Source organism: Protopterus annectens, chromosome 12.part0 (assembly GCF_019279795.1).
Source record: "Protopterus annectens isolate FY-2018-M chromosome 12.part0, PAN1.0, whole genome shotgun sequence".
Taxonomy (NCBI): Eukaryota; Metazoa; Chordata; order Ceratodontiformes; family Protopteridae; genus Protopterus; species Protopterus annectens.
This window is the reverse complement of record NC_056746.1, coordinates 843,562,474-843,581,794: the sequence shown is the minus strand read 5'-3', so window position 1 is coordinate 843,581,794 and position 19,321 is coordinate 843,562,474.

The window sequence follows — 19,321 nt, the reverse complement described above, 5'->3', positions numbered from 1 at the left end:
GGCTTTGTCAAGGCCAGGTCATGCCTACTGAATCTGGTGGATTTCTTTGAGAAAGTCACTAAGGCCGTGGATGAGGAGAAAACAGTGCATACTGCCTACCTTGACCTGGCCAAGGCATTTGACATAATTCCCACTCAGGTATTATAAATAAACTCACAAAAATGGGCATAAATCCCTTCATCACCAGATGGATAGCCAATTCACTCACAGACAGGACACGTGGTTAAAGTGGGTGAATTCAGATTCAGCAAGAGGGCAGTTTATACTGGTGTGCCACAGTGCTGAGTGCTGGGACCACTCCTATTTGGAAAATACTTCTCTGAAGTCAAAGCTAATGTGAGGCCACTGGATGACAAATTTTTCTGATGACTGCAATCTGGGGGGGGCAATCACTGAATTAGATATCCTTCAGGAGGGACTAGATCAGACAAATGTTTTGACAAGGCCTAAAACTAAATTTGAAAAAATGCATTATCATACCCTTTGGGAAGTCAAATATACCTGCAAATTACATCAGTAGCACACCCCTAAGACTAGACTCAGAGGTGAGAGATAAATAGTAGCCTGAACTTTGACTGCCATGAGTCCTCAGTGGTGAGGAAGTCTTTTTATATGGCACAACTTATAAGAAAATGTATGAAATCCAGATCTATGGAAATTATAGTCCCATTGTACTCAGCCCTCATTAGACCAAAAATTGAGTACAGTGAGCCATTTGGCATGCACTTGACTAGGCACTTACAGCAGCTGGAGCAACCTCAGAGGTTCCACACAAAGAAAATGCATGGCGTAATAAACATGAACATGAACTATGCGGATAAACTAAAAGCTTTGTCCCTTTACTCTGTCTCATACCGACTATTAAGGGATGACCTATACCTGACCTACAAGGCACTCACGAATACAGTACTGATGGAGCTGCTACACTTCTGCAAGTCAAACAACATGAAAGTCACTCGATCTAGGGATCTAAACTTAGTCAGCGTCTCGAAAAAACATGCTGGAGAGACATATATGTCTCTTAGAGATTGCCCCTTCTTTGGAACAGGCTTCCTACTCACATTAAGCAGAGTCCTTCCCTGGTCCTCTTCAAACCCAGTTTGGATCAATGAATGGGGAATCGCAAATTCACACCTGGGGTAGTGCCCCTGACCATTATGGACAGGGGTGATCTGTAACATATTCAATGCACAGGCACAAATCCATGCCATCCTCTTGCCCCTAGCAGTCATATATTGGGTAAAATCAGATTATATTGGCTAGGCTTGTAAGGGCCTTGAAGCCTAGTAATCTCCTATGAACCTATGACATTTTTCATGCTATGGAGATGGAATTGAAATTGCCTATGCGCATCTAAAAGGTGCAGCATGTATTCTCCTCTGTTGGAAAATTTTGGAAAGAAAACAGGGAAGTTGATGGACTGATTCATAGCTGCTTCTGAAGCTACCTTAAGTAAAAAAAGAGGGATTAGTACAGACAGACACCTTGTCCTTGTGAAAAATTAGATATGGTGGCTTAGAGGAGAGAGCCTGGAGTTCTGATACTTGTCTGTGATTATGACCAGAAAAATAGGTTTCCAAGACAAAAATTGTTTGTCTACCTTGGCAGCTGGTTCTAAGGGTGGTCAAGTCAGGGCTTGAAGAAGTATAGTTAAATTCTATGATAGAGTCAGGTCCTTAAGGAGGGGGGGGGGGGTCAAAGTAAAAAAGGTACCTTTAAGAAAGGTTTGGCATAATCTAAATGATGCTAAAGAGGAATGGTTATGTCCTACATAAAGATTTGGATAGCTGCATATTGGATCTTTATAGTAGAATAAATACCATCACTCTTAAAAACTGAAGCAAGAAAATCAGTGACAGCTAGAGTAGGTGCTGAAAAGGGGTCTAATTGTCTCTGAACAGCCCAAAGGGAGAATCGTTTCCATTTGCTGTTATACACCTTTCTAGCAGAATCCTCCTGAGAGGATATGAGGATGTGTTTGACTGGAGAGGAAAACCTGGACTGTCTAGCCATTACTGGAGAAACCATGTGGTCCATTTGAAGATCTGAATGTCTAGGTACGTCATCACTGATGGGTGAAAGAGGAGATCCTAGTTTGGCTCCAACACCCAAGTGAGGTGCACCAGATGAGGCCACTGTAAGTGAAACCATATTTGTCAAGACCACAACGGAGCAATGGGGATTACTTTGCACTTCCAGTGAGACACTTTCTGCAGAAATTCGGGAATCAGAGGAGTGGGAGGAAAAGCATATAGGAGCCCAGGGTGCCAGTCATGAACTAGAGAGTCTCTTGTTGACTCTCCCTCCAGAAGGATCAGGGTGAAGTACCTGCTACACTTGGGGTTGAGAGGCAAAGCAGAGAGATTGCAACATAGTTGGCCCCATTGATGGAAAATTGTTTTCGCCACCACAGGGTTGAGAGACCACTCATAAGGAAGTAAGATGGTCATGCTCAGTTGACTTCCCAGGATATGAATCACCACAAGAAAATAGCCAGAAGAGATTGCCCACTGCCAAATTCTCATTGTCTTTCAACATATGGGGTAGGATCTGGTTCACCCTGTTTGTTAATGTACCTGCCAAACTCTCATTGTATCTCAACATACAGGGTAGGATCTGGTTTACCATGTTTGTTGATGTACCAGACTACTGGTAAATTGTCTGTCTGGATGACAATTATCCCTGGAAGGAGACCCTCTTGAAATGCCTGCAAAGCTAATAGGATTGCTCTCATTTCCAGGATATTGATGTGAAGATTGACTTTCAAATGGAACAAAGTGCCTTGGACCATCCTTCCCAATTAATGCCCCTCCCCCTGATGGGGAGGTGTCCATAGTCACTGTGGAGCTGGGTGGTGGAGGAATGAAAGGGCATCCCTGAGGAACTTCTTTTGAGGTGATCCACCAGGTAATATGTTCAATGCAAATTCTTGTAATCTATATTGGTGTAGCTAGGGACTGTCATCTTATTGACCATTGCACTGCAAGCATCTGTTGCAGTACCCTCATATGATACCTTGCTAAGTGCACTAAAGATAGGGAAGCTGCCATAGATTCCAGGAGTTGTAATAATAATGTTGCTAGCGGGGAATAAAAAGAAAATATGTGGAATGATTGACTCTGTAGACCATTTATTTTTCTGTGAGGTAACCTTAAAATTCACATCACCATGTCCAGATAAGCACCAATAAACTCTAGGACTTGAGTAGAGGAGAGCTGAGACTTGGCATAGTTGACTGTGATGCCCAGTTGAAGACATAGCTGGAACGAATAGTCCCTGGCTTGAATTAGTAAAAGCTTGGTGGAAGCAGAGAGGAGACAGTCATCAAAGTATGGAAACACCAAGAATCCCAGCAGTCTCAGGTGAGCTGTGACGACTGCTATGCATTTGGTGAACACCCTGGCAGCTGTACTGAGGCCAAAGGGCAGGGCTCTGAATTGGTAATGACTGGCTCCCAGCTGGAAGTGAAGAAATTTCCTGGATCACCTGTCTATTTTGATGTGATAGTACACATCCTGGAGATCTATTGAGCACATCTAATTATCCTTGTGCAATAACAACAGAAAGGACTGAACTGTGACCATTCAGAACTTGGAGCGTTTGACACACTGGTTTAAATAGATGAGATCCAAGATAGGCCTCAGGTAATTGGTTTTCTTTGGAACTAAAAAGAACCTTGATTACTGTAGATCAATATTTATGTATATAGCTTTAAGAAGCTATCCAAGGGCCTGCACAAGTGTAAAAATATGGAGCACATATGAGCGTGACTGACATTTTGCAGTTAGCTGTTGGGATGTAAGCATGTATGCATGTAAGCTCTGTCTGTTAACTAGTTTGCTTGTATTTAAAGATGCTGCTATCCATCTTGATGTGTTTGCATGTATTAAAGCATCTGAATGAAAATCCAAGCCTTCTTGTTATTTGCGTTACAGACGAATGGACGACATGGTGTCAGAAGCAACATGACTAAAAGGACATGGTGTTAGGAGAAGCATATCAAAGGGGCATGAGGTCAGAAATGGCTTGGCTAAAATGACTTAAGGCACTTGTTTAGATGCTGATGAAATATACAGGAGTGGATCATCCCAAAATGTACAAACTTCGTAAAACAGGTTAGAAATGAATTTCAGGTATTAAAACTTGCACTATTTCTTTTCACATATTTAATGGTACATATAGAACATTCTAAATAATATTCACATAAACCGATATGTACGATATTGATAAAAATATTCAAATTACTACAGAAAATGTTTGAAATAATGTCTGAATTGCATAAAACAAATAAAATAAGGGGAAATGACCGCATTTTCGCAAAGCAGATGTACTTTTTGTATTAAGCAAATATATCCAAGTTATCAGAAGTGTATAAAGTGTTTGCATATTTGTGCAGTGTTACAGTAAAGCTATTTTGCAAAGAACAGCCATTACAAGGCATATTTCACACAGTACAGCCATTACAGAGCATATTTTGCAAATAAAAGAATTTCAGAGTTTATTGTGCATTTGAATGTTGTTACAAGCTCACAAAACTGTTTATTCGAACATAATTACAAGGACCATATTTTCAGTGCGTTTGTGTATACTTTATGGGCATGGCAGACAGATTTTGGAAACCCAGTGTTCTTGTGTTTGACAGTAACATTGCTGAAAACTGGAGAGTGTTTCAGCAAGTGTACGACATTTTTCATACAGGCTGCATTTTCTGATAATGATGGTCGTACAACGACATTTATTCTGCTTAATTTAGCTGGGTCTGAAGCAATAGAAAGGGAACTCTCATTTGTGTATGCACTTGCTGTTTATATAGGAGAGGGGGGAAAACTATCATATTGTTGTATCGGCTGAGTCAAGGGAAGACCCAGAGTGTTTAAAATATAAATTTAGAGAAATGTGTAACCCCCAGACAAATGTTACTATGGAAAGCCACTTATTTTACACAAGGGATCAAAAGCCCGGTGAAACTTTTGCAGCATATATAACTGACCTGAGAAATAAAGCTAAAACATGCAGATTTGGTGACTTAAGGGATGAGTTGATAAAGGACAGACATGTGTGGCATAAAAGATGATGCCGTGAGAAAGAAATTTAACTTTGAATAAGGCCATTGAGATTTGTCAGATATACGAGCTCACAGAAAAGCACACAAATATGCTTACAAACGAGAACAGCTCAAGAAGGCACAGTGGATGAAATTCATGTTGATAGTATGCAGCACATTATTAGAAGAAACAGGCCCAAGCACATGGCAGCAACTGTAACCCCTGCAGCACTCACTGATATGCCCTTGAACTTTCTAGCAAATTCCAGACTTCTCACAATCTCAGTGAAGCATAAGAGTGAGTCAGCAAACCCACCCAATTTCATTGCCAACTATCGTAACTGTGGTGGAAGCCATGAATCTAAAAGGGAAAAATATTTAGCTTTTGGTCACTAATGTCACAAATACAATCATTTCAAAACATTTTGTAAATCAAAAGGTCCACATTCTTTTATTAAATGGGAACATTTTAAGAAACGACTTGATCAGTTGGACAGTGGCAATTCTACTCTTTATGTTGATGGTGTGTCTGTGCTTCATGAAACGGTCAATACAGTAGATTTAAGGGCCAAGAATGAAGTATTTTGTACTGTTCAGATAAATGGCAAATCTGTACAGCTCAAAGTTAACATAGGTTCCAAGTGCAATGTTATGTCAGCAGAAGCATTTGCTAGAGTGTGTAAAGGTGAAAGGCTTGATTTGGTAAGGTGTGCAAAGCTTGTTGCTTATAGAGGCGAAGAAATTCATACCAAAGGCTCAGTAGGTCTTTTATGTTATTCTGCTGGAAGAAGCTACAACTTATTATTCTGTGTGGTCAACAGGCACGCCCAGTCCTTATTAGGGCTCACAGTCAGTTTGAAAATGTGACTGCTTTCATTTAACAAGGAAGTCTACAAAGTTAGCTTAAAAAAACACTACTCTAATTTTGCCCAGCATACTTTGTCTAGCTATGGTGATATGTTCCAAGACAAACTAGGCAAACTTCCAGTTGTGTACTCCATGAAGTTAGACCCAGAGGTCAGTCCAGTTATCAGGCCAGCATGTAAAGTTGCAATAGCCATACAGGATAGAGTCAAAGCCAAGTTAGATAAAATGGTGCAACAAGGTGTGATTTGTCCAGTTGAAACTCCAACTGAATGGGTATCTTCCATGGTGGTAGCTCATAAGAAAAGCTCAGATGACATCAGAATATGTATTGATCCATGAGATTTGAACAAAGCACTTAAAAGACCTTATCCAATGTGCACAGTCAAAGTCGTTGCATCCTTGATGCGAAATGCCACTATTTTTTCTGTCTTAGATGCAAAGAGTTCATTTTGGCAAATTCAGTTTGACAAGAAATCATCATTGCTCACTACATTCAGTACTCCATTTGGAAGGTACAGATTTATGAGAATGCCATTTGGAATAAATTCTGCAAGTGAAGTCTTTCAGAGTGCAATGGAGCAAATGTTTTCTGGGTATCCTTGTGCTATTAGACGACATACTAGTAGGAGGTCATGATGAAGTAGAACATGACAGAACCTCAGAAAAGTTCTAGAAAGGGCACGTCAAGTTAATCTTAAGCTCAACCCATACAAATGCAAATTCAGGCTACAAGAAGTTAATTTTGTTGGCCACTTATTTACTAATACAGGCCTATGACCATACCCTTCAAAACAAACAGCCATTCTCGAGATGCCAGCTACAAACAATGTTCAAACCCTGCAACATCTTCTTGGCATGGTTAATTACCTAGGCAAGTTCATTCCAAACCTGAGCCAACTTTCAGCACCATTCAGAGAGCTGACACGTAAAGATGTATCCTGGTCTTGGTTAGAACAACACCAAAGAGTATTTGATGTCCTGAAACAAAGAATTGCAAGTCCACCAATGCTTAGATACTATGATGTTCACAAAGCAGTTACACTTTCCTGTGAAGCTTTGAAATTTGGTCTTGGTGCAGTCATTCTACAAGAGGACCAACCTGTTGCCTATGCATTGAGAACTCTTACCTAAACTGAGATGCAGTATGTCCAGATCGAGAAAGAGCTTTTTGCAATTGTGTCATCATGTTTGAAGTTCCATGATTATGTTTATGGTAGATCTATCTGGATTGAAACAGACCAGCAACCATTAGTCACTATCCTGAGAAAGCCAATGTATTCAACTCCAGCCAGACTGCAACGTTTGATGCTGAGATGGCAAAAGTACAATTTCAATCTTGTCTACAAGAAAGGCAAGCTTCTTTATCTTGCTGCTAAATTATCCAGATCGCCGAGAAAACCACAGAGCAGCATGAGAATGAGAACCTTGATTTTGAAGTCATGGAGGTGAGAAATTTTTCTTGCACATGTCTTGATGAGCTGAGAGATCACACAGCCACAGATCCAGTTTTACAAAGGCTCAAACACATGGCCATCAAAGCAATCTAGTTTACCTCAAGAAGTGCAACTTTATTTTCCATACAGAGATGAGATTTTGTCTGACAAAGGTATTGCAATGAAAAGTCCAAACGTAATTGTTCCAAAGTCCATGCAACCACACTACATTACTATCTTGCATCATGGTCACCCAGGAACCAAATCTACCAAAATAAGGGCGAGAGAGCTAGTATTTTTGTCTTTCTATTCAGTGTGTAACAGTACAAAGCCACATCAACAGAAGGAACCACTTCAGCTTAGCCAGATTCCTGGACTACCATGTACGAGTCCACACAAAGTTATGCACGCAGTTTAAAAGATTTGTTGAAGAATGGAACTTTAGTTATGTCACAAGTAGTCCAGAGTACCTGCAGTCAAATGGTTTGGTAGAACGTGCAGTCCAAAGTGCAAAACAGTTAATTGAGAAGTCAAAACAAGATAATAGTGATGTTTTCTTGAATCTCAGAAATGTTCTTCATGATACATATCTTGGTTCACCTGCTCAGAGACTTCTGTCGAGAGAAATCAGAACCATATTACCAGTCAGTAGTCAGTTGTTGACTCATGTGTCAGGAACAACAGACCAGTGAAAAACAATCTGTTGAAGAAACGCCTATCCCAGAAGTCCTACTACAATAAGATCAGCAAACCGCTCAATCCATTATGAGAGGGAGTTGTGGTTAGGATGTAAACATCCAAAGGTTATTATTGGATTGGTGTCATGAAGAATATTGGTCCAGAGATGAGATCGTACATTGTGGAATCAGAAGCATTTGAGACTGGTGTCTGAGCCTATACCACAGCATATAGCCTGTGAGAAAAAATCTATCTCAGAGTGAGTTGTCCAGTGTTCCAACTACCGAGAAGTTCTAGAGGACATTCCTGTTCCTGTGATGAATCCAGAAGTTCCTGATATGAGTTGTGCACTGCAGACTGTCCCTGTTGCTACATTTGGTCCTGTTATGCTACAAGATATGGTCAGCATCTCTAAACCTTGCAGCAGATATGAAGCAACTTGGACATGAACATTGTATTGTGTTTCCAATATATACAGTAATGCATGTCTGACTCTGATATTGTTTTGTCTAAAGGGCAATCTTTTTAAGACAGAGGGTGTAGATCAATATATGTGTATATACCTTTAAGAAGCTATCCAAGGGCTTGCACAAGTGTATAAATACTGAGCATGTGCTTGCCTGATTGCCATTTTGTAGTTAGCTGTTGAGATGTAAGCATGTATGTAAGCTCTGTCTGTTAACTAAATTGTTCATATTTAAAAATGCTGCTATTCATCCTGATGTGTTTGCATGTATTAAAGCATCTGAACAAAACTCCAAGCCTTATTATTATTTGTATTAGAGACAAACGAGCGACAAGTATGTTCAGAATCCTTGTTGGTCGGGGGGAACCTTTGGATGGCTCTTTTGGGTGGTTTTTCTATTTCTGTAGCTGCTGCTTTCTGTTGACTAGGTGGAATGTCAGGAAATTTTGCAGATTGATTGGGGGGCTGAAGGGAAAAGAGTATGTAATAACCTCTAGAAATACTCCTCTACACCTATCTGTGTTTGGTGATGGCTTTCCAGGTTTCTCGGTGCGGGGATAAGTTCTCCATGACTGCCTCTTGAGGCAACCTTTCAGGAGCACTGATAGGGCGTCTAAGAAAAATCTTGATGATTGGATGGGAAATAGGAAATTCACCCCAGGGATCACTTCTGTGGCTGTGCTTGACGGGGGCACAGGAAAATTATTTTCTCGGGTGACGAAAGCCAGGGTACCTTTTTGGCTAGGCTTATATAGGTCCTAGGGCTAATAGCCTAATACCTACCTATGAACCTATGAACCTATGACCTCTTAAACCCTAGTTTTGTGAGCCTCCTCTGCCATGAGGGCCATCATCTGCCATTGGAGCCCCCCCCCCCACTGCCACTGGGAGACCTGTCCCCATATGAGTCCTGAGAAGAGCCTTGTGACTTATGGAATCCCCTTTCTGGTTTCAGGAAAAGGTCCTTTGAGGTGTAAAAAAACATATTCCCACAGCAAATAAAGTCTTCCCATCTTGTTCAATCTTAGACAGGGTTTCTCTAACCCTGGGGCCAAATAATGTAGATCCATAAAAGGCAAAACTGATGGGTCTGCAAAATCACAGAGATTCATCAAGGCATGCCATCTCACAATGATTCCTGAATCCACAGGTCTTAAAGCACCTTGTGAGGCATGGGAAATGACCCTCATAAAGGCATTTGATAGGGACTGTATGGTGGCCATTTGTGAAGAAACAGCCTTCTTTTCTTCTGCCAATGTGGACCCCAAGAAAGCATTGGAAAACTGCTTGATCAAGTCCCTCTGAAATATTGTGACACGTGCTAAATAGTTCATTGACCTAAGAGCAAAAGTCATTAACACACAAACTCACTTCCCAGACCTATCCAATGCCCTGTTCACTCTGTTGGAGGGATGGATGGAATAACTTTGCTCAGCAAGTTCTTTCTTGGTGGCCATTGCTACCACTATAGCATCTACTGGGGACCCTTGCTCCAGTGGGCCTGATCCTTTGGTGCAACTAGGTATTTAGCAGTTTTTTGATGAGGTTCACCTTCTTGCCCGCCACGAGGACTACCCAGGATGTAGTTATGCTGGCTCAGAAAATCTCATGAAACACAGACTCCTCTTGGAAAGGGGAAGGCAGAGGACCAACCACCTTTCTGTCTAAAAAGTTTGAGAATTTCACCAAAGGAGAAATCCTCAAGGGGTGATCTGGAGGACTCTTTCCACTCATTGAAGTTGGTGTCATCTGTCAGGGATTCTTGTGGGGAATCTAAGTGCCTCCTCTTGCACATACACTTCCAAGAGGGGCTCTGCAGTGGGATGCTCTGAAGAGGACTCAGAAGTGTGAGCTAAGTCCTGCATGAGGACTATATCAAGGCTTGTCCAGGCCACCTGCCCCAATGGGACAGACTTTAGAGACAGATAGGAAGTGGTGGACCCAAGGTGGGCATGTATGTGTTATTCACATTTGTGGAAAAAGTTCTCTCTACTACCTCAAAGGCAGAAGACATATGAGAAGCAAGGGTCAACCTGGTAGGAGCCAAGGACAACTGCCCAGAATGGTTCAGAGCATCACCATGACTCTGCCTCAAGACAGAAGTTGGAGCTGAGCTGTCCAACGCCATGGCTCTAAGATGAAGGGATGGCATCAGAATCAAACCCTCCTAAATCTGGCGCCACCCTTCAGTTCTGAGATCCCTCCAGCTTTGACAAAGTTGGCATTGACTGGATCATATATATCAATGGAGTTCAAGAAGGCCAGGCCTTCATATCTGATGCAGACAAACTCAGAACTCTCTGGCCAGGTCAGACTGGAGTAGAAGTCAGCAGTTGGGTAGGAGCTGGTGGCAAGCTCACAGAGACAGTAAAATTCCCACCTGAATCTGGGCCCAGAGACACCTCATCATCCTGTCCACATCTGCTTCGGTTAGGCTCTTAGGTGACCTGAGAGATGACAAGTTAGAGGGTGGCTTAGAAATCCTTCAAGGGGTCTCCTGTAGGAAAGGAGAATGGAATGAAGAGAGTATCAGTTCTGGGGTGAAAGTGGAGGATCAGTGAGATGGAGATTTTTAATTTGATCTTGTCAGTTCTCAAGAGGCAGGTGGATCCAAAAGTGTGGAGACCTTTTCAGGTGGAGTCAAACCCGAAACAGAGGAGGGAGAATGACCAGGGGATTGTTTTCTACCCTCTTTACCCTTAGTTGATGAATCCCCTTAGTCTTCTCAGAAGGCTTTTTGGATGGAGGAGGAGCTCCAGTAGAAGATCTGGAAGATGAAGAAAGTAATAAACTCTTAAGAACTATATAACTGCAGTGTTCAACCAAAATCTGATAGTTGAACCCAGCACAAATCTCACATGGGCTGTGCCCAGACAATAAGCACACTCATGGTGGGTATTGGAATTTACTTGGAATTAGGTATCTTATGCCCAGAGGAGCTGCATTTTCTGAAGTTAGTCGGCTAATCAGACATAGTGAAGAACAGAGGACCTGAAAAGGAAGAGATAGAAAGGGAGATGAGACTACCAACAATGGTAACAATTTAGAGAATAAATACCAGCAATGGTAAGCAAGAAGTACCTACAATAGGTAACACTAGAATGGAGGAAAAGCACTACCAAGGTACAAGGCTTAAAGTTCAAAAGACAGAAAAGAAGTAAAACACATTTTATATGTTTTACATACATATATATATATATATATATATATATATATATATATATATATATATATATATATGGGTCCCCTTCGCATTGTCAGCACTTCAAAATGCCGAATTTCATATGGCCGAGACCATATGATCGACATTTGAAATGCCGACAATGCGGAATCGGTATCTCCGTACAGTGCGGAATGGAAAGATTTCCATTCCTGCACTGTAGTGCAATCTCAGAATTGGTATATTTAAGTTATGGGAGATGTGGGGGAAGAGCCCCTGCTAGCAGTGTTTAGGTAAGTGTTTGTTTTTTACTTTTGTTTTTCAAATGTTCGACATTTCAAATGTCAATTATATGGTCTCGGCCATTTGAAATTCGGCATTTTGAAGTGTCGAACATATGAAGTAGATCCATATATATATATATATATTAGCTAAGAGCAAAAGCGAGGCAGGAACAAGATTAAGACAGAATGCTAACATGGTGTTGACAAAAAACACTTATCCCTTCCAGTAACACTTCAGCTATGGTAGAAAAAGACATCAGGTAATCTCTATCACTCCCTGGAATTTTCTTGAAAGAAAGAAAGATACCTGGACAAATACTGAAAGCTTGGATACAGAAATCTAACTTTCTCCGCACTGTAAGTAGACTAGCTGAAAAGTCTGCAAAGCTGCAGTGTGCTATATTCCAGCATAATTCTGGAATAATAAAATATATAAGGATATTTATTATTTTACTTTTCTTGGTGAGGAAAAATAAATATCAATACTTACAGAAAAATGCAGCGATGCAGTACTTGGTGCCAGATCAAAAGGAAGGAACTTGCTATTTGTTAGACATCTCTTCTTTGTAAAAGCACAAGATCCGACCAAAATCTATAGAAACATCTTACTGAGCTGAACACAGCCAGATACTGTGAATTTGTTGAGCTGCATGATTCTCCAAAAAAGGCAGAATAATTTGTGATAAAATAAATTACGAAATGCAGAAAGTGTTTAAGAGAAATAGAACTGACTTTAGAAGCTGTGGATGAGTGCAGAGTGAGTGAAATTACAAGTGTACTTTTAAAAGAAATAATGATGAAAATGCTATATATAAGGTAAATTCAAAATAATTAATAAGGTATATGTGATAAATAAATGCAGGTAATACTATAAAAGTAATGGATATGAAAGATAGGCAAGTGAGTATCCAAAATGTTAGACAGCCAGTTCATATTATTTTTATTAAGGCTTGCAGTTCACGTGGCTATAAAAGCAACATGAAAAGGTACATCTTAGCTTTTACTCAATCCTGCAAGATTTATGTCAGGAAAGAACATTTTTCTAAAATGTGTAAAAGCAAAATCAAATACTTTCAAAACAATTTGTGTGCTGCTGAACAGAAATAAGAAAGTATACTATTTATTGGTACAGCTGAAGTGAAAAGACTTGATACTATGGCCTGTGAAAATGTATTGGAGACGGTAGGGTATTGGCACAGCCTACAATTCTGAAATGAAAACTACTGTACATTAATACAAAATGTGAATATCTCTGTATAAATGGGATGTGTGTGTGTGTGTGTGTGTGTGTGTGTGTGTGTGTGTGTGTGTGTGTGTGTGTGTGTGTGTGTGTGTGTGTACATTGTTAACCCCTGGCCAGCATTAAGGAAGAAACAGTTAATACACCAATACAAAAATGATTTAATTCCTCTTTTTTCAAAATATTTGCATGTCAGGAAGTTAATTTTCTTACCACTTGTGTTGGTGTCATACAGGAATAGAGATTCTGATAATAGGGATGACTGCAGCTAGGGGTACAGAGAATAGGAAAGAGTGGGCTGGAGTTTACTGGGGAAGACTGGCAAAAGAAACAAGGTATTTGGAACAAATAATTAGACAGGGAAAGGAAATAAAATGGGAAGAGGCCAAGAAAGCATCTGGACCAAATACTACAGACTGCCTTCCATATCAGGGATTGACATCAGAGTATACACAAAGAGAAAAGGTTAGAGGAATCCTAAGTGAAAGACTTGCACTGGTAAAGATTTTACTTAAATCTAGAACAGAAGCTGCTGTTAAAAAAAGAGATAATTAGTAGGGCATATAAAACATTGCATGATAAGTATAGGAATCAATCGGAGGTGGTTAGAAGGGAGACTGGGTAAGAAATTCACAAAAGAAACAATGGAAGGACACATGTATGGCTCCCAAAAATATGCAACAAAGTCTAGAAGGTTTAGGATTTTGTTTAGAGGTGTTTGCATAAGTATTTCAATATTCCAAACAGATTCCAAAGAATATTTCCTTCCAAATAAAAAAATACTTTTCCATGCAGACACTGCAAGGCATGCACATATATTATGAGACAGAATTTGTTCATGCACTCTAGTACGGATAACATGTATTCTTTCACTCACTATGCTGATTGTCAAACTAAGAACATCATATTTTTAGCCCAGTGCAAAGCATGTTTCTCTTTTTAAGTAGGTAAGACACATTGTCAACTAAAAAATAGGATTTTAAAGCATCTGTCAGCAATATGTTGGGTGATGTTCATAATGCTTTATGTCAACATATTTTGAGTAATGAGGGGCATACATTTGATTTTTTGGTTTTGCAAATTGTGAGGTTTAACATCAGGAGTGTGGGCATTGTGAATTTAACTGAGTTTAATGAAACCAAGTGGCTTATCGAGTAAAAGGTGGATAGAACCCCTGGTTTGAATGGTATTGTACCTCTTTATCCCGCCCTTAAGAGCTGGAGGGTTCACTGTTGAGATGTCATTTTGATTTTATGTCAGTTGTTTGATGAAGGGTTTTACCTGAAAGCGCTTACCTGTTTGTACAGTTTTATTAAAGAGTCTCCTTTATTTGTACATCAGCCTGGTGGTCCAGTGTTTTTTGTTTGGTTTTCTCTGTGGCTTGGCATTTAGGACCTTCAGTGAACAGGACTTTGTGCGTTTCACAAGAATTTTTCCTTAGGTAAATGGCACTTGTTAGAGGTGTGATGGGGAATAAAGAGGTAACTGGGGACATATGTTTTCTGAGTGTAATGAGTTGGCAGACATTTAAATTCCCTACAGTGTCAGAAAGCCTGGCGAGGAAATAGATGTAACTGAAGAAAAAATTATTTTAAGCTGGGATACAGGATCTGAAGTGCCTAGATCTGTGAGGCCTTAAGTTTAATTATGGTGGCTGCTATAAAAACAATTACTAGAAAATGTAAATCAAAGCCTAAACCAACAGTACTTTAAATAGTAAATATTATAACAGAGATAAAAATGGAAATAGGATCTTTAGAAATAGGTGAGTGCAAATTAAATAGAAAAGAATGAAAATCGTGGGCACAATAAATGCAGAAAAATGTTTTGGAGGAGAAATGAGTTTTAAAGGAAGGCATGAACTGACCAGTTTATGTAATGTTGGATTGATTATATTGTACAAAAGAATATATGTGACATATAATGTCTGTAACTGTGAACAAGTTAATATGATTTGTTTTTATTTATTTACGTTTGTCTATGTCACAAGTGATAGTTCAATAAAGGTGTTTAAAAATACTTGTGGTTGTGTGCCTTGTGATAATATGAAAATGGAAAAGCAAACTCACACTGTGAAAAGTGACAATATTTGTGCACAATAACTGAGGCATAAGAAACAGCTCAGGCCCTCTGCAAAGCCATAGAAATGATGTCCTTGTTGATCATGATTATCTGCAGGCCTTGGAAGACTGCCAGAAGAGAATCGCATGCAACTTAACACAACTTCAGTGCTAGTGATACACTCCTCAAAAAGTACTCATAGCTTTCCGAAGTAAATGTGAACAGGAACTTGAAAATAAAGAAATGTTTGCCATGTAACAATTAGTGTGAACAGAGTGGGGAATACTGTGATCATTGTTGCTGAAAAAGACAAGATTTGCATATGTATTGATCTTCCATGTTTGAATAACATTATTAAGAGAAAACGTTAAACATTGCCCAAAGCTGAATAAGTACGCTAATGAATGCCAAATGCTAGTTTTCTTCAGTATTCAATGCACTCGAGTTTCTAGGTAATAAAACTAGATAAAGCAACATCCAAATTGTACACATTTAACACACCAGTAGGAGAATGCAGATTTATTAGTCTTCTATTTGGTATTTCATCAGAATCAATCTCATTTTCAGTAGGGGCAAGGTTTCTTTGAAAACTAATCTTTCTGTTTCTTTCCTAAACCTAAATATGAGGAAAAAAGGATACTCCATACCCTGGATGTCCACAGACAACTCCGGCACTATCTTGACAGAACTAAATCTTTCCATTCTTTGGATCAAGTGTTCATTTCTTGTAAAGATAAAAAGAAGAGACAACATTTCAAAACAAAATATTTCTAAATGGTTGTTACGAGTATTACCTTTTGATATACTCACTATAGCAAAACTATTCCAAACAGGATCAAATTCCACTCTACCAGGGCCTTGGCTTCATCTATGGCTTTTTGGAAAGGGTTGGATTCCAGAAGTATTCCAGAAGCTGCTATTTGGTCCACTGCACATACACTATAAGCTTGATTACTTCTCTAGGTCAGGATCAAGCTTTGCTAGGACCATTCTCCAGGACTCTTCTCCTTCCACCTCACAAACTCAGTTAGCTAATGTAATCTACCAATATAGCTAAGGCTACTGTAACACTGATCATTTGAACACCTACTGTTATTGTAAGTTTAACTTGCACATCTATTTTTCATGCATAAAAATGGTCTGCAATATGTAGTAAAGGAATTTAGAATGAGTGAAAATTCAAATATATGGTGTCCACTACACAGTATTTTCAGTCTGATGGCTAAATAGAAAGAACTACAGAAACAGTAAAACACCTTTTGAGAAAAAAGTTATAGGAAAAGCTATAAAGATTTTCATTCTGCAATTCCAAAACACAGAGACTCAGTCTCTCACCAGCTCAAAAAAGAACACTGAAAGGCAGATTCCCTAACGTTACTGAAAAGATAGAAATGTGCTAAATTAACCTAATTTGCCTATCTAAACTCTTCAATTTGAGGTCACACATAATGGAACAGGAATCATTCAATCCTGGATACATATAGGCATTAAGCCTCAGCTGCCAAATAATTCCTGTTGCTCTAATTTTAAAGTTGTGGGGCCCCTCTTATATCTTGTTTTACTTGATCGATTACTCTGAATTTAAAAAAGTGGTCTGCATAATCAGCTACATGTTTAGCCAGAGTGTTTTCCACTCTACCCCTTCTCATGCTGTATAAATTGCTCATAAAATCTCTCCTTCAGTTTATGGTCAGTCTTCCCTATATAATAACAAGGACAAGACTGGCATTTAGCAAGATATATCACACTTTTAGTGTTACAGTTATATTTTTCTTTATTGGTGTACTTAAAACTCCTAACTGTAAAGGAATTCCCTATGTCAATAAACTTACGAAAGAAACAAGATTTACATTTATACATTCCTCAATGTCTCATACTGACTTTCTTACTAATTTCTAAAATGTTCTTCATGTTTTGACCCCTCTTAAAAACAAGTTTAGGTGTAACACCAAAACTACTATGAGTTAGGTTATCTGCTATTATAGCTAGTTTTGCTAATTTAGTCATGGCATACTGTGAGCGGGAATTTGTCTTCCATAATAATCCACATTTAGATTTAATTTATTATTATACACTATATTTGGATGACATTTTTATTGTATTTAAAGGTGTCCAAGAACATACATTAGAGCTCCTTCACTATTTGAATTCCACTACTCAATTTTTGAGGTTCATCCATGTGTTTCATACTGACCATATAGTTTATTTGGATGTAATGTTGAGTAAGGATAGACGGAATAGAATATACAAAGCAAAAATCTTTAGGAAAGATACTTACTCGAACTCATTTTTACACTTCACTATTGCTCAACCAGTGTATCAGAAGAGGTCAGTAGTAATAGGCCAATTAGTGAGGGCAGCATGAATGGTTTCAGGTGATAGTGATTTCTTAGTGGAAGTCAATTTCCTGAAGGACATGTTTCAAAAATGTGGGTAACCAGATAGGTTACTTGATGAGCTGATTTATGAGGTACAACAAAAAAAGACTTTCAGGTTACTTTAAACCTATTTTATCTAAGGTTAGAACAGATATTGAAGGTCAATGCGAAGGAAATTTGAGGACAAATGAATTAGAAAGCAACATTAATTATTGTTTAACTTTTATTACACCATTCAGTGTATCAAGCATATTATTATTAAAAACTGGGTCTTGATCATGGCAGATAACCTAACTCATAGTAGTTTTGGTGCTACACCTAAATTTGTTTTTAAGAGTGGTCAAACCATGAAGAGCATTTTAGAAGTTAGTAAGAAAGTCAATATGAGACATTCAGTAATGTATAAATGCAAATCTTGTTCCTTTTGTAAGTTTATTGATGTAGGCAATTCCTTTACAGTTAGGAGTTTTAAGTACACCAGTAAAGAAAGATATAATTGTAACACTAAAAGCATGATATATCTTGCTAAATGCCAGTCTTGTCCCTGTTATTATATAGGGAAGACTGACCGTAAACTAAAGGACTTTATGAGCATTTATACAACATGAGAAGGGGTAGAGTGGAAAATGCTCTGTCTAAACATGTAGCTGATTACCTGAACCACTTTTTTAAATTTAGAGTAATTGCTCAAGTAAGACAAGATATAAGACGGGGGCCCTACAACTTTAAAATTGGAGTAACAGGAATTATTTTGGCAACTGAGGCTTAATGCCTATATGTATCTAGGATTGAATAATTCCTGTTCGATTGTGTGTGTCCTCAAATTGAAGAGTTTAGATAGACAAATCAGTTAGGTTAATTTAGCACATTTCTATCTTTTCAGTAACATTTTTTAATACATTTATAGTTGTGTTACCTTTATAGACAATTGCAGGACATCTGAATTATTGTATTTTTGTGTTTGTGCAGGGAAGGTGTGGTTTTGTATGTATATCATGTGATCCATGTGAGTATTTAAAACAACTTGTTTTTCATGTAACATTTGTCTGAGGAAGTTTTGTCAAAGTACACAATGAAAGCACTTACTTTATTTTATTAAATCAGTGGTTCACTAACATTATTTTATTAAATCAGTAGTTTGCAAAACTTTGCCATTTCATTATTTTGTTTTTAGTAAAGTTTTTTGCTACATATTCTATTTTCTGTGGAGTCAGATCACAACTGCACCTCTCATTTTACATCTTTCAGTCTTGGCCGGTCTGCAGATTTTCAAAGGTAAGTGCTGTTTCTGTGTGTATGAGGGTTTAGTATGTGAATGGGATATTTTTCTTTTGCATTGACATTGTAAAATCTTTTACAATGGGAACAAATGTGAAGTCATTAAAATAACCAGAGTATGGAACTCGTATTAGACATATGATTTTATAAGTGTACTAAACGTAGCTGTTTTTAGATCAATGGCATGAACTGACTAGAAATAATGGTAGATTAACTTTTCCAACTGCAGGAATTTTGATAAAGATATTTTATTAAATCTAGAGATACAACTTAGAGAAAAAGGTAATAAAGTCCCTGCCAGCTGCTGATCAGCTTTTAATGCATGACAGGTAGAATCTAAAGATAGGAAAAAATAATCTATTGTTCTTAGTTTAAAACATAATACAGCTAAATTGAAAACTCACAAGCAACCAATAAAGACAATCACTCACC